Source organism: Mirounga leonina, unplaced genomic scaffold, assembly GCF_011800145.1.
Source record: "Mirounga leonina isolate KUSES-001 unplaced genomic scaffold, KU_Mleo_1.0 Mir_114, whole genome shotgun sequence".
Classification (NCBI taxonomy): Eukaryota; Metazoa; Chordata; class Mammalia; order Carnivora; family Phocidae; genus Mirounga; species Mirounga leonina.
In genome coordinates, this window is record NW_023270265.1 from 26,874,123 (window position 1) to 26,889,122 (window position 15,000).

Below are 15,000 nucleotides of genomic sequence, written 5' to 3' on the forward strand. Positions count from 1 at the left end.
GTGTGGTGGGAGGAAACCAGATGAATGACTGTGGCGCTGTTGTTCTTTATCAAGCTTTTATTTATTTGATTGTGTAATTATGCAAGAAGGACTTAAAGTCTTATTGTAGATGCGGAAGCATAGAGTGGACATCATCTTCCCATTTTCCCTCTGCCATCACTTTGGTGTTTATCTTTCTAGAGTTTGGGGATACATTTATGTCATATATATGTATATAGAGAAACACATAGTTTGCTTTTTTTCCTTCCTTCCTTCCTCCCTTCCTTCCTTCCTTCCTTCCTTCCTTCCTTCCTTCCTTCCTTCCTTCCTTCTTTCCTTCCTTTCCTTCCTTCTCCCTCCTGCTCCTTCTCTTTTTCCATAAATGGAATGATATTTTTGTACTGGTTTGCAATTTGCTTTTCCTCTTACATTTGTCTTTGTAGTGTTTCCCTACCAGTACATGTAGATCTGCTTCATTTTTGGATGGCTGCTCAATATATTCTGCAGTTCGGCTATACCATCATTTATTTCAATGATTAACCTATTGGTGAGTGTGTAAGTTGTTTCCACTGTATGACATTTAAACAACAGACCATCCTTGGATCATCTTTGTGTACTTGTTTATTTCTGTAGGCTAGATTTCTTTTTTTTATATGTATATATTTTTTAAAGATTTTTACTTATTCATTTGAGACAGACAGATACAGAGAGAGAGAACATGAGCAGGGGAGAGGCAGAGGGAGAGGGAGAAGCAGGCTTTCAGCCAAGCCAGGAGCCAGACGTGGGGCTCAATCCCAGGCCCCTGGGATCATGACCTGAGCTGAAGGCAGACACTTAACCATCTGAGCCACCCAGGCACCCCTGTAGGCTAGATTTCTGGAAATGAAATAGTTGGGCCCCAGGATGTATGCATTTTATTTATTTATTTTTGTGTTATCATAAACTTGTTTGGTTTTGAAAGGTCAAAAAAATCATAAAGCACAAAGGCGTCTCACTCCTGCCCTCAGCGCCCCCACTGTTCCTCAGTGCCCCCACTGTTCCTCCTTGAAGATTTAAAAATACATATTTTAAAAAATTGGTGAATGCTTATTTGCCTATTTCCCCTTTTCCCACACCCTCCCCAAGTGGTGGCATGTTCTGTACTCTGTTCTGCACCTTGCTTTTTATCTGCACCTTGCCAACCTCATAGCCTGAAGATCATTAATGATGGGAACATGTAGATACTCTTTTGAGTGGCTGCATAGTATTCCACTGTATGACTATGGCTTCATTATTTAGCTAAGTCCTCTACACAGACAGCATGTCTGCAGTCTTTCACTCTTACAACGCAACTGTAAATACTCATGATATATGTTTGTCTGAGCACAAGCGCAGGACATACATAGAAAATTCCTAGATGTGGAACTGCGATGTCAAATGACCTGTCCATTGAAAATGTCTGATAGGTGTGCAGATAGCACATCAAGGTGATCGTACCAATCTACTCCGGTTCCCAAAACCCTGCCCACGCTGCCTGCCAAGCCCTCGGACACAGCCACATCACTTGTGTCCATGTGCACTCGGGCACACTCATGGGCAAGAGTTCTTCCGGCAGCCCTCGGGATCGGGGAGTCCCAAGGAGAACGCAGCTTTCCCCGGGAGCAGCTGGGCAGCAGGGCGAAAGGCGGGAAAGAGAACTGGGTAAACACCGTTGTCAGAGGGCAGGAAGAGTCACAGTCGGGGTCAGGGGTTAATGCAGATGGAGCTACCGGACATGCTACACAGAGCAAACAAAACAAGTTGGGGGACGGCGGGGCTGGCCCTGGGAGGAGGGGGGGCGGCGCACCCACCAGCCTGGACTTGGCTCTTCCCTGGGCAGCGGCTGTCAGGAGCGCAGGCTCCGGGCTGCTAAAAACCCTGTAGCTAGCTGCTGGGCTCTGAGGCCACGGGGGCAGCGGGCCCCTTCCATAAGGCCTCCCCAGCCCAGAGCCAGCAGGGTGGGCCCACTGAGCAGCCCTGCCCACCTCCAGGGCCTCTCGGGGGGGGGGGTTGGGTGGTAATCCCCCTGGAGCCCCGTCTGGGAGGCTTTGCGAGGTATTAGAGATGAGCCAGGCGGCGGCCCTGGAGCCAGGCACAGCTTTTAGAGCATTCCTGGGCATTAGGCTCCGGGTCCCAGCCCAGCCTTGCCCTCACCCCTCGGAGCCCGGGGGCCTTCTCTGCCTCAGCCACCCTGGCCTAATTACAGGTGTCCGTGTCGGGGTCAGCAGTGGGGTTAATTTGGGGCTTGTCCTGGGGCGGCCAGGGCTCATTAATGGAGTCCCAGGGAGTCCAGGGGATGAGCCAGGCAAACAGGGGATTAGGGGCTGAGGAAGACAGTTGTTGGGGACCGGCGGGTCCGAGGGGGCTGTGAGTGGGGCTGTGAGTGAGGCCCGAGCCGGGGGTCAGCTTCAAGGCTGTGTGTTCCGGCACTCGCCACCCAGGCGCTCACACGGAGGCTGCAGGTGCTCAGGCACAGGTGCGCACTGCCACGGACCAGGTGTTTACCTGAGACCTGGGGAGGCGGACGCACAGAATGTCGTACCCACACGGTGCGCACACAGAGACAGACAGTGGTAGGACTTGGAACCACTTCCCAGGAAGCTGCAGGGTGTGCAAGGGGCCGGGGGTGAGCCAGAAACTCTCTCTGCGGCCAGAATGTCTGCGCTGCCGATACCAGCCTCCTCCTCTGGCACCCCGTCCCACCCCCACGAGGGTGACGGTGTTCCCTCCTTTTCTCGCACGCCTCCTCCTACCCCAGGCCTGGAGTGCCATAGTGCTGGCCTGTGGGTAGAATGACTTAGAGCAGGCTCCCAGCCAGGCCGGGGGAAGGAGGGAGTTCTTCCTTCACATCTCTGGTCCTCCGGAGGGTCCCGGAGCCCAGCTGTCAGCCCAGCCCCCAGCAGGACCCCCACACCCACCCTGTGCCTCAGGACAAGCCTTGGGTTCTGAGGGGAGGTAGGGCCACACTGCACAGAGGTCACTGGAGAGGAGGAGGAGGAGGAGGAGGAAGGAGCTGATAGGAGCCAGGGCAGGGAGGGGTTGGGCAGGGGGAAATCATTTAACCCCGAAGCCGCCACTGGTCTTTGGGCCACCCCTCCCTGCCCCCGCGCTGACAGGGGCCAGCTGGAGCTGGCTGAGGATGAGAGGCCTAAGTGTGGGAATGCAGGGAGGGGGCCTCCCAGGGCTTCCTGGGTCAGCTGGGAGGAGGGCACCCAGAACCTTCTTCCCCAGCCTGTCCCCCCTGCCACCATCCCTGCCTGGGATGTGAAGATAGGCCCTGGTTCCCTGGCCCTGTTGCTGACAGGGAACTTTTCCTAGCAGTAACCACGTACCCGCCCCCAAGCTGGCTGATGTTACCCCGCTCCTAGCTTTGTGGAGGTGGCGGCACAGGAAGTAGGGGGACCCAGAAACCTAACGTTTGACTCCGGAAGGGTCAGATTTTCCCAAGGATGCTTCCCTCCCTCTGTGCCCCCTTCCCAGGGCAGCCCTTCGCCTGGTATTTAGAGGTGATCCCAGGGGCAGAGTGACTGCCATTACAGAAATCGGCACATCTCCGTCCCACTAACTTAACCTGTTCATCAGTAAAGGTGTCCGCAGGGCTAGGCTGCCACCTGTTGTCACCTCAACCTTGGTCTCAGGCATCAACTATTGGGTCCCTGCTTTCCTTGTCTCCCCTATGCCATCCCCAGGACCCCCCACATACTCCAGGCCCATAATTGAATATAAAGGCCCAGAAGCCAGTGCAAACAGCAGCATTAATCACCAGCAACCTGGCAGCCTCCTGCCATAGATCTTTCTCACACGTAAAATAGCTCATGTTAATCACTGCTGCTGATTTATTGTCTTCTCCGCCTTGTACATAAATTATTCACCACTGCTGGGGCGCGTGGAGGAATCCTGTAATGAGGGTTTCCATCCTTCCATCTGCATCTGTGGGGTGGGTCCTCAGACCTCGGGGTCCTCGAGGCAGCTCTACAGGACTGCAGGCTTTCGCCGCTCTGGCCCCGGCAAGGAGCCCCAGGCAAAGGGCTTGAGGGGATGGTAGGGAGAGGTGCCCTGTTAATGAGGGGCTGTTCTACACACGGGAACTTCTCAGCTCTAGGAAACAGGGCTGTGGCCTCTGACACTTCTCTAGTTCTGGACGGGAGAAACGGGGCGGATGAGAGGCTGTGGGTGGCCCCTGGGCTTCCTCAGGCCGCAGTGGGTGGAGCAGAGGGAGCTTTTACCTGGAGGTTCCTGCACGACACCTGAGCGCCTCTGCTGCCAGTCAAGCCCAACTCTTGGGAGTTCCCCCTCCCAGGAAGCAGGATGTGGGCGTGCTCACTGGGCTGGGAGACCGGCCTCCCGCGGGGGCCCTGTCTCTCTGGGGTCTGGGCCGCTCTCTCTGGCCACACCTCTGAGAAGGCCGACGCCTGGGGAGGCGGTGGCAGCAGTTACGGCAATGTCCACCAGGTGGCAGCCCTCCAACCTGGGACAGCAGCTCTGGAGGTCGTGCCTTTGGAAAGGTGGGCTCCGCAGGAGTGGGAGGGGGTGTCAGAGGGGGGGATAGCTGGAGATGGGGGAGTCTTGCTGAGTGAAAGAGCCCTTTGCCTCAGTGGGACCAAAAGACGGTACCCATCTCCCCCATGAGAGCACACATTGTGCCATCCTCAAATGGGGTAGTCCCAGAAGGTGGCCATGAGCAATGGGACCCGAGCTGGCGAGGATGCGGCCAGTCCCAACTTCACCACCCCGGCTGAGCTCCCCTGAAATGCGGTCAGCCTGTCAAGGCTCTCCTTCCCAGGCCCAAGCCCATCACCTCCCACTCCTGTGCTGGCTGGGAGACCCCTGACAGCAACGAAGACACGAGCTGCTGGTGTAACAGGGTCAGCGGGGGTCCAGCAAGCCCAGCCCTCAGCATCTGGAGTGCTCACTGTCCCTGCAAACTGATCGCTCAGACACACAGGCTTGTGAGCTGCGCGGACCCCTGTCCTCAAGGACCCCTGTCCCCCCACAGACCCGCTCCTTGCCCCCTCCTCCATGCTAGTGGCGAGGCGCCCAGAGACACAAATGAGTCCTAAGATTCAGGAGACTTGTGGCTTTAATAATGGGCTTGCCAGAGACCTCCAGCCCGACGCTTCTCAAGCTCCTTGAGAAGGAGCTCACACACCTGAGGGTATGGTCTTATGCCCTCCGCCGAGGCCGGGCAGAGCTGCGGTTTGATAGTGTGCGGAGCATGCGTGGCACTGCGTGGCCACCTAGCCAACCAGCCGCTTCCCCGGGAGACGCAGGCCTCTGGCTCTTTAAAGGCCTTGAGCCCCAAGGGTGGAGATGGCAGAACCAGGCCCTGAAGGCCAGCCAGGTCTCCTTTAGCCCCAGCTGCCTCAACTGGAGTCCTACGAAAACAACTGAACAATCTGTCTACTTGGCAGATCTTGCTTAGGTGTCCTTGCTGTAAGCTCCTCCCCCCAGCTCTCTGCTGCGTATTAGCCAGGATCCTGGAGGGCCCCTCCTGGCTCCAGGACCTTCGTGTCCTGATGGGAAGTCCTAGCACGAGGCAGGGCCCTATCTCCCGCTCTCAGGTTCCCGGAAAACAAGGCCAAGATGTCCCCATCGGTGAGGACCAGTGTTTTTCCCAGTGTGACTCCTGGGCCTGAAGACCTACCGAGCTGCAGCCTGTGGGGATGGGCTCTGGGGAACCCAGTTACCTGCCTGCCTACCTGTGCTGCAGACTTCCCCGAGGCTGGGGAAAGCCCGCATTGCCCGAGGGCAGCTGCAGACCAGAGCGGGGTAGGTTTTCCTAGCTGGCATCCGAACCTGGACTTCTCTGCAGCAGAGGCTCAAGGTTGGCCTCCTCCCTGTTTTTCCACCTGGGCCCTCTCCCTTCCCCGCCTGCCCTACCACACCCAGCTTGCCCTTCTTCCTTGAGCCACTGTCTTTATGTCTGTCTTCACGTCAGTTCCAGGGCTGCCCCAGCCTGGCTTGTTTATCCTTCAGGGGTCCGAGTGGGTGTTTCGACTCCAATTATGTTCTGATCACAGTCACCACAGATACCAAAACAAATGTCCTGGGCGTCAGAGGTGCGGGAGGCTCAGACAGGCTGGTGCCAGGGGGGCTGATAAAGGGGGATCCGCTTGGGCTTGGAGGTGATGAGAGCTGCTCCTAGTGATGGGGCCCTGGGGAGCAGGGGCTCCTGGGTAATTGGCCTCCCTCAGCTAGGCCCAGACCACAGAGAGGGCAGTCTTGGCCTCCATGCACTACCCCGGTCCATCTCAGCTTCCCTTTGGTCTCATTTAACAGAGGCCTGGGTATGCCTTGGAAAAGACTTGCCTCTCCCCAGCTCCTGGCTAAATCTGGCCTTACCTCCAGAAGATGTAGATCTTGACCCCTCAACTCAGGCCAGCCGAGAGAGACCTTTTTATCCCCTCCCAGACCTGTACTCAGTGTCTGGGGGTGGCAGTAAAAGTCAGGGATCCCAGCCCCAACTCTGCTGTGTTCTCCCTGTGACTTGGATTGGGGTCCCGTGCCTCAGTTTCCCATCTCAAGGTCAATTAGCAGAAAATGCTTCCTACTCTGACTCATCATGAAGGAAAACAATCTTGACCCTCCAAGCCTCCCTGGGGTGCCTGGAGAACGCAGTGAAGCTTCTCAGGGAGCCCGGGTGAGCAGGATGTGGTGCTGACTCATGGGGGCACTGCTGTGGGGTGGGCCCTGATTTCTATCTAGAGCTTCAGAAGGATAGGAAATCAGGCGTTGAAGACTAGGGAAGGGCCTCCAGCTTCCATTTGCCTCCGTGATAGGGCAGGAACCGCCCTCTGAACCAGGGGACACAACCGAGGCCATGCTCAGCACCCTGACCAGCTGTGTCTGCCCCCCACTGGAAGGAGCCCCCTCACTCACTCCTGCCCTCTCTAGCTTCTGCCCCAGGACCTGCTTTCACCCCGACGCTTGCCGTTCAGCTCTGCCCTGGAAAGGCCACCTCAGCCCATCTGACCATTGGCTGAGCTCTGCAGTGGGCCACACCTGGGAGCATTTTTCATAATGATGATAAAATTCACTGTGATAATGGCAAGAATGATGGAAAACAGCCCCTATTGCCTGAACACTTTCCACCTGTGGCGCCAGACGCCTTTGCAATGGGATCTTCCTACCAGCTCGGCACGGCGGGCAGAGGGGGCAGCCCTGCTCCCGGCAGAGGTGCCTGGCACTGAGAGATGTTAAGTGAGTTGCTCGAAGCTGCCCCCAGGAAGTGGTAGGATGGGATTCAGACCCAACTAGGTCTCACCTCCCAGCCCAAGGGTCCTGATCCAGACTCAGAATGGCCTGAGGGGGCGTCTGGATGATGGTGGGTTTCTATTCTGATCTGGCTTCTCTTACTCAACCTTGTTCTGGCTTCTCTTACTCAACCCTGGCTGCTACCCTGGACCTTCTGGGATTTTCCCTCCAGGATACATGGGCAGCCTCTCGGCCCCGGGGCTGGAGCCACAATGTGGCAGGTGGAGGGATGAGAAGTGGGCTGCTGGGGCCAGACACCTGCTTGCCTGCCACCCTGAGGCCCAGACTGACCACCCAAAACACACTTTGAATGGGGTCAGGTTAAGAGTAGAGACTTGGCCTCTGGGAAAGAGGGAGAGCCCCCAGGGGCTTACGAGACTGGGTGGGGGTGCCTTTGCACCTGTGTCCGTGAGTGTGCCTGCTGGAGACCAAAAGTGTGCAAGTCTGTGACTGCGTAGGCATGTGCCCTTGGGGCCGAGTGCGGGCGCCACTGTGCGTGTGAATGTGTGGGACTTTGAAAGAGTGAGTGCCGCTAAGCAGTGTGATCGTGCTTGGGCGTGAGAGCACAAAATGAGTAGGGAAGGCATTGCTGCCTGTGTATCTTGGCAAATCCCAGAAGATCCAGAGCCCGAGCTCGGCTCTGCTACCGACCAGCTATGTGGCTCTGGACGTGTGACTTCTCTGAGTCTGTTTCTGTACCTGCAGGTGGGGAGAAAATCCCCTCAAAGGGTAATCCTGAGGCTCCAGTGAAGTTGTGCGGTGGAGAACAGTTTGTAGTCTGTCAAATGTAGGGTCTTGGGAAGCCAGCGAGCCCGCTCCCTCCTCTGCCTCTCTCCCTGCCCTCACCCCAGCCGGGTTCCACGTTGGAGCGGATGGCATCCCACAGACAGCCCATACGGGGAGGCTCTGGGGCCCGGGTTCAGGAGGACTGGGTAGGCGCAGGGAGGAGGCGTGGGCACAGCGGCCTCATCTATCCACCCTGGTGCCTCATGCTCTACTCAAGGCTGCCACGGCGCCGCTCTGCTCCAGAGCCGGGAGATCCCCCACGGCCTCCCTGCAGCCCTCCACCCGCTGGAACCACTGCCATCTCCTTCTGTGAAGGTACAGGCCCCAGGGAGGGAGGCTGTCTGTCCAGGTTCCCCTTCTGACCTTCTGTAGACCATTCCCCACTATGATTCCAGGCTTGGAGGGCCAGGGCACCTCCAGTCCCAGCTGTCACTGAGCTTCCCAGGTGCTCCTGGTGCCCCTAGTCCGCGCAGCTGCGTTTGGAAACCGTCTACTGGGTGCGGCATGTCACGACTCTGGCTGCCCATCACACAGGAGTCCCCTGGGGGTGATCTGAAAAATCCTGATGCCGGCCAGACTGCACCCCAGACAACCAGCCCCAGTCATTAGTAGAGATTTCAAGCTCCCTTATGTGATTCTCACGGGCAGCCAAGATTGAGAACCACTGATGATGATTCCCAAACTTCCCTGATGAAGAGAGTCAGCTGAGATGCCTGTTAAATACACAGCTTCCCAGGCCCCTCCCTTGGAAATTCTGATTTGGCTGGGCTCGGGTGAGGCCCGGGGATTTGCGTTTTTAATAAACATCGCAGGTGATTCAAATTCTCAGAGAATTCGAGAGACCCCAGCCTAGAGTTGTGCTCTCAAACTTTGCTGGGCGTGAGAATCACCTAGGGAGCGGGTTCGAGTGCAGAGTCTAGTTCAGCGGTCCTGAGGTGAGAGCCTGAGGAACTACAGGCAGTTCCATCCAGCCAGAGCATAATTATGAAACGGCCAATGATAAGACACCCTGACAAGGACCTTGAACTTGAACTTGGTTCCCAGGGCATTGAGGAGTCACTAAGGGGTTTTTGTTTTGTTTTGGTTTTGTTTTTTTTTATCAGAGGGGTAGTTTGCTCTGATAATAATTTAGAAATACTCTTGTGGCCACGTGCGGTGGATGGGAAGAGGGGACAGTTGACAGAAGGCCATTGCCTCAGTTCAGGCGGGCGGTGGCCTGGGCTGAGGAAACAGGGAGCAGGGCGGGAGAAGTTAGCAACCCTAGGGAGGATCAGGTGGATGCGGAGTGAGGTGGAGGGTGAGGGAGGCTTAAGAGTGGCTTCTGGGTTGTTGCTGAGTTGGCAACTGGCGAATACGAGTGCCTCACACTTCAGCTGGGTTAGGAAGCTTCCTTCCACACTGGCTGCCCCCACAGTCTGGTAACTGGCCTTAGGCTCCTGTGGGGCTAGGGTGGGGAGAGGCAACAGGAAGCAGCCTGGAAAATGTTATGGAACTGTCTTAGAGAGCCCCTCTCCTTGACCTTTGAAGACTCTGAATGTTCCCTGTCAGCAGTTGCCAAGACTTGGAGGCTGCTTTGGGGATTCAGTCTTCTGAGTACCTTGGCCCTCCACTTTATCCCTCTCTGGCTCCCTTCTGGATACAAAAGCCCAGAGGAAGGGAAATCAGGTCCAAGAAGCACCCTGGCTCATGGATCTTATCTGGCTGACTCTCACCTGTGGATCCTAAGTACCCCATCCTCCTGGCCTCTCTGCTTGGCACACGGGCCCCATCCTGACCTTGACCACAGCCCTCTCCCTCCCCCCACAATGAGTTCTGACTGCCTCTCAGACCATCCACTCCGAAGACACTGAGCCTGTTTTCCTGTTTGGGGATTTATTTCTCGCTGTTGGCAGCTGGTGGCTGGCTCAGTATCCCCCAGCCCCAGATGCTCTTCTGTAGTTCCCAAACTGCTATCACACTTTTCTCTGACAAAGCTTCTTCTGTGGTACAAGTGTGCACTAAAACCAAGATTTAAGGGGCGCCTGGTGGCTCAGTCGGTTCAGTGTCTGCCATCGACTCAGGTCATGATCTCAGGGTCCTGGGATCGAGCCTCAGGCTCTCTGCTAAGCGGGAAGTCTGCCCCACTCTCTCCCTCTGCCCCTTCCTCCCCACCCCCCACTCTGGTGCTCTCTCTCTCGCACACACTCTCTCTCTCTCTCAAATAAATAAAATTTTTAAAATCTTAAAAAATAAAATAAAACCAAGATTCAAGTCACACTTACCAGGGCAGAAGGGCTGTTCCATCATAAATATTTGCCATCAGCACCTTCAGCATATTAGTGAGAGCTAATAAAATGCTGGGCACCAAACTAAGAACTTTACATGTATTATTATCTTGGTGTATGTTTGCCACAGCCCCAAGAGAGATTCTCATATCATTGCTATTTTATGGATGAAGAAACAGAGGCAAAAATGTTAAGTAACTCGCTCAAGGTCACTAAGCTAGACAGCCCTGGTGCATCTGATGCCAAGTGCTTGCCCTTCATCGCTGAGGACTGCCTCTTGTCTTCATCACCATCCCAAGGCAGTTAAGTCCTCTCCCTGCGCCTCAGAACTGGATTCTTGCCAGAGCACGTGTCAGGCCAGGGCTAAGGCTCATGCCCAGGAAAACTGAGGCGGGAAGCAGATGGTAATCCCAAAAGGAATTTTGCTGCAACAGAAAGAATTGGGGATAAAGATTCAAAATTAATGAGGCTGAGTCTTGCTCTGCCTCTTGATATCTGAGTGAACCTGGCCAAGTTTTTAACTTCTTTGAGCCTCAGTTTGCCCATCTGTAACATGGGGATAACAATGGAAGCTACCTTTCAGAGTTGTAATGAGAACAAATGAGGAAATGTGCAAGGCAGGATCCTATCAACCGCAGAGGGCTGCTTGGAGTGACTGTTAGCACCAGCCAGCACTCAATATTTGTTTTGAATTGCTGGGACTGAATCCAGGGGCTATGGGAATAGCCAGGAGCCCCTGGGCCTGGACTTGTCTCTGAGACAATAAATTACAAGTCAAACAAGGGTACAGTCAACTTGCCTCTCTGCCTTCCATTAACCTTTTGTGATCCTTCGGCAGTTATGGCTTGGGCCCCGGCCATCTCTCCTTACCTCTGTAACATGAGGGACGCTAGCCAGTCAGTCTGTATAGCTCCCCAAGTTTGGCATTCCAAGAATGGAATGGAAGGCAAATTCTCATGACATCTATCAAAGTAGATTTTCTGCCAAAGAGGGTCTCCACTCTTTATTCAGTGGATAAAACTCTTGGTGCCTAATGTGTGTATGTCAGGTCTCATTGCAGACCCCCTCAGTAATTCATTCATTCAATGCACCTTTATTAAAATTTATTTTAAATTTCAAAAGTAAGACAGCTCTTTCTGTCCACAGGTCCCGTCCCTTAATAAAACCACCTTTAAAAAAATAAGTAAAAAGTAAGCCATGGATGCATTCTTTTTCCCATATTTATTTTTTATTAAGTAAGCTCTACACCCAACGTGGGGCTCAAACTCAAGACCTAGAGTTCAAGAGCTGCATGCTCTACCGACTGAGCCAGCCAGGCACCCTGGATGCATTCTTGTGGGGCATGGGTGGTTCAGTTGGTTAAGCATCTGCCTTTGGCTCAGGTCATGATACCAGGGTCCTGTGTCAGGTTCCCTGCTCAGCAGGCAGTCTGCTTCTCCCTCTCCCTCTGCTCATTCTCTCTCTCTCTCAAATAAATAAATAAAATATTAAAAAATAACGAGGAAAGAAAGAAAAAGAAAGAAAGAAAGAAAAAAAGAAAAATGAAGCACTCTTTCCAATTCCAGAATTCTCCCCAGAGGTCACTGCTGTGGTCACTTTATTGAGTATCCTTCCAGATCATCTCCTGTGAATTTACACACACACATATATATATATATATACACACACACACCCATATATATATATATATATATATATATATATATATACATGCAGGTTTTTCAGTGTGTTTTTTATCTTTGTATACAAGTATTTTTTCTGCAATTTGATTAATTAAAAATATGGCTTGGAAAAATATATAGTTTGGAGATTGTCCTGAATCAATACCTATAGGTCTGCCTCATTATTATTATTTTTTTAAGATTTTATTTATTTATTCATGAGAGACAGAGAGAGAGAGAGGCAGAGGGAGAAGCAGGCTCCCAAGGAGCAGAGAGCCCGATGCGGGACTCGATCCCAGGACCCTGGGATCATGACCTGAGCCGAAGGCAGATGCTTAACCATCTGAGCCACCCAGGCGCCCTGCCTCATTATTTTTAACTGCAACGTATGAAGTGTTCCATAGTGCAGGGTGCCGTTGTTTTGTCATGCCCCACCAGTGGACTGTAGGTGCCTTCCAATTTTTTGTTGTTATAAGCAATGCCCAGTGAACTCCCTGATATGTGGTTCTGTGGGCAGACATGAGTATTTCGTTAGGATAATGGATATCTAGAAATAGAGTTGCTAAGACAAAGATGGACATTGTTAATTTTAATAGAAACTGCCAAGGTACCCTCCCAAAAGACTGGATCAATTTATGGTGCTTCCAATTGCTGATGGGACAACCCTTTTTTCACACACTCTCTCCAACATTGGATACTAGCAATCTTTTGAATTTTGCTACTCTAATGGATCAAGCAAAAATAAATGTTATCTTTCTCTAATTTGCATTTTCCCAATTATGATTGCATTTCTCTAATGTTGAATATATTTTCCTAAGTTTATTGGACACTTAGTATTTCTATGTGTATAAATTGCCTGTTCACATACTTTGCCCATTTTTCTAACAGGTTGTAAAAAATCTTTTTTATTGGTGTATTAGAATTCATTATTTTGCATGTTAATATTTGTTATGATTTGGTTGCTTTTCTCTCTATGTTATTTTCAACCTTTTATCAGAAAGCAGTTTTAAATTTAGATGTAGTATATTTTTCAATGTTTTTCTTTATGGCTGTTACAGTTTGTGTCTTATTTTAAACAGCCTTCTCTAATGTGAAGTTATTTATTTTATTTTATTTTATTTTAAAGATTTTATTTATTTATTTGACAGAGAGAGACACAGCGAGAGAGGGAACACAAGCAGGGGGAGTGGGAGAGGGAGAAGCAGGCTCCCCGCAGAGCAGGGAGCCCGACGCGGGAGTCGATCCCAGGACCCTGGGATCATGACCTGAGCCGAAGGCAGTCGCTTAACCAACTGAGCCACCCAGGCGCCCAAAGTTATTTTATTTTAACGTATATTGTCTTCGAACAGTTTTAGAGTCAGGTCTTTATTTCCTCTGGAATCTACTTTGTAAGTGGTGCGAGAGAGAAATAATCTTCTTGTAAAGTCAAGTTTAGAGACCTACCCCACAATCACAAGGTTTCCAGACTACAAATCTGATTTGCTCGTATCAAGGCATGCTGTTAGTGTTTTCCCAATTTGAAAGCGAGAGATTTTGTAAGCGATGGCAAGGATCTGGTGCAGTGAAGGAAGGGTGTGGGGGAAGTGGATGCGAGGGTCCCCTCATCGGGCTCAGCTGAGTGAGGTACAGAATTTGGCCTTGGCTCCCCCTTTCCCACCCCTCAGGATGAAAATGGCCCCAGGCAAAGGAACGGTGGGTGATCCCCCGAGGGCCCCGAGAGGCGCATCTATGTGCGCCAGGTGTAAGACGTGCATCATGTCACATGACCGGCCTGTTTCCTTAGCATGGACCCCCACTAAAATGTCAGCCCCCAGGGGCCAGGGACCTGTCCTTTGCACTTTTGCCTCCCCCGCACGTAACACAGAGTGTACACATGTACCTGCACTTGCGTGTGCCCAAGGGCCATGTCCCTGGGTGAGCATGTGGCCCCCATGTGCCTGGATGCGTGTGCACGACAGGCGGCCTGTGAGTGCGGGCTGCCGGGCCTGTGTCGGTGGGCTCTCCAACACATGTGTGCTTTCCCCACTGCCCCCCCCTCCCCTTCTCTGCTCCCAGGGCTTTTTCTCCACACAGGTGGGAGTATTTACTGATGGGGACAAAGTCAGAACATGGTAAATCTTACTGTTCCTCCTGGGAAAGCTTCATCCTTTCCCCTTCCTTCTCCTCTTCTTTGCTCTCTTCTCCCCCCTCTTCCTATTTCACATGGCTCCCCTTCCCCCCTCCGGAGGAAGCTCATGTGAGCTCAGCCTTTGCTGACACGGCCATTTGGGCCCATTAGCTGCCTCCTAATGAGTGACTGCCTTCTCGGTCCCTTCCCCCACTCCAACTGGGAGACGAGGATCAATTAGCTGCTGTACAAACACACACACACACGTACACATGCACTCATGCCACGTGTACATATATGCACATCACATACACACTGATACAAGCACTCATAGCAAACTCATATGCATTCTTTCCTCTTGACCAATAATATCGTTTTAGGATTCCCTACCTTCCACAGTGTTCCCCAGTCCCCTAGAGAGAGATCCTACTCAGTTTAACAAGCAGAACTCCCACTGCCAACCCCACTCCCACCAGTTCATCCCCAGATTTCCATGATTCCAAATGGAGTCCAACTCTCCTATTTCACAGATGGGCAAACTGAGGCTCAGAGTGGGGAAGTGACGTGTCCAAGACCCTTCAAGCTGAGAACAGACCCATGTCCTTGGACTCCCAGTCTAGCACTATCACTACCAACAGATAGAAATGGGGAGTACCACTAATTCCCCCCCGGTACTCAAAAGAGCTGGGGGGCTTTGAAAGTATAAAGTCTATGTTAAGGTGTGTGGACATGATCTTGGGGGTAACAGGGACCTGGAGAGGCTCTACCATATGCAGAGAGAGAGGGTGAGCTCTGGGGGAGGGCTGCCTGGTCCCTTGGAGTCAGCTTGGTCCAGAAATGGCAGAGATGGATCCAACTTCAAACCCTCCTCTGGCTTTTGCTAGCCTTGACATGGCTTTTCTCCATCCCCTGAGTACTGACCTCAGGGATC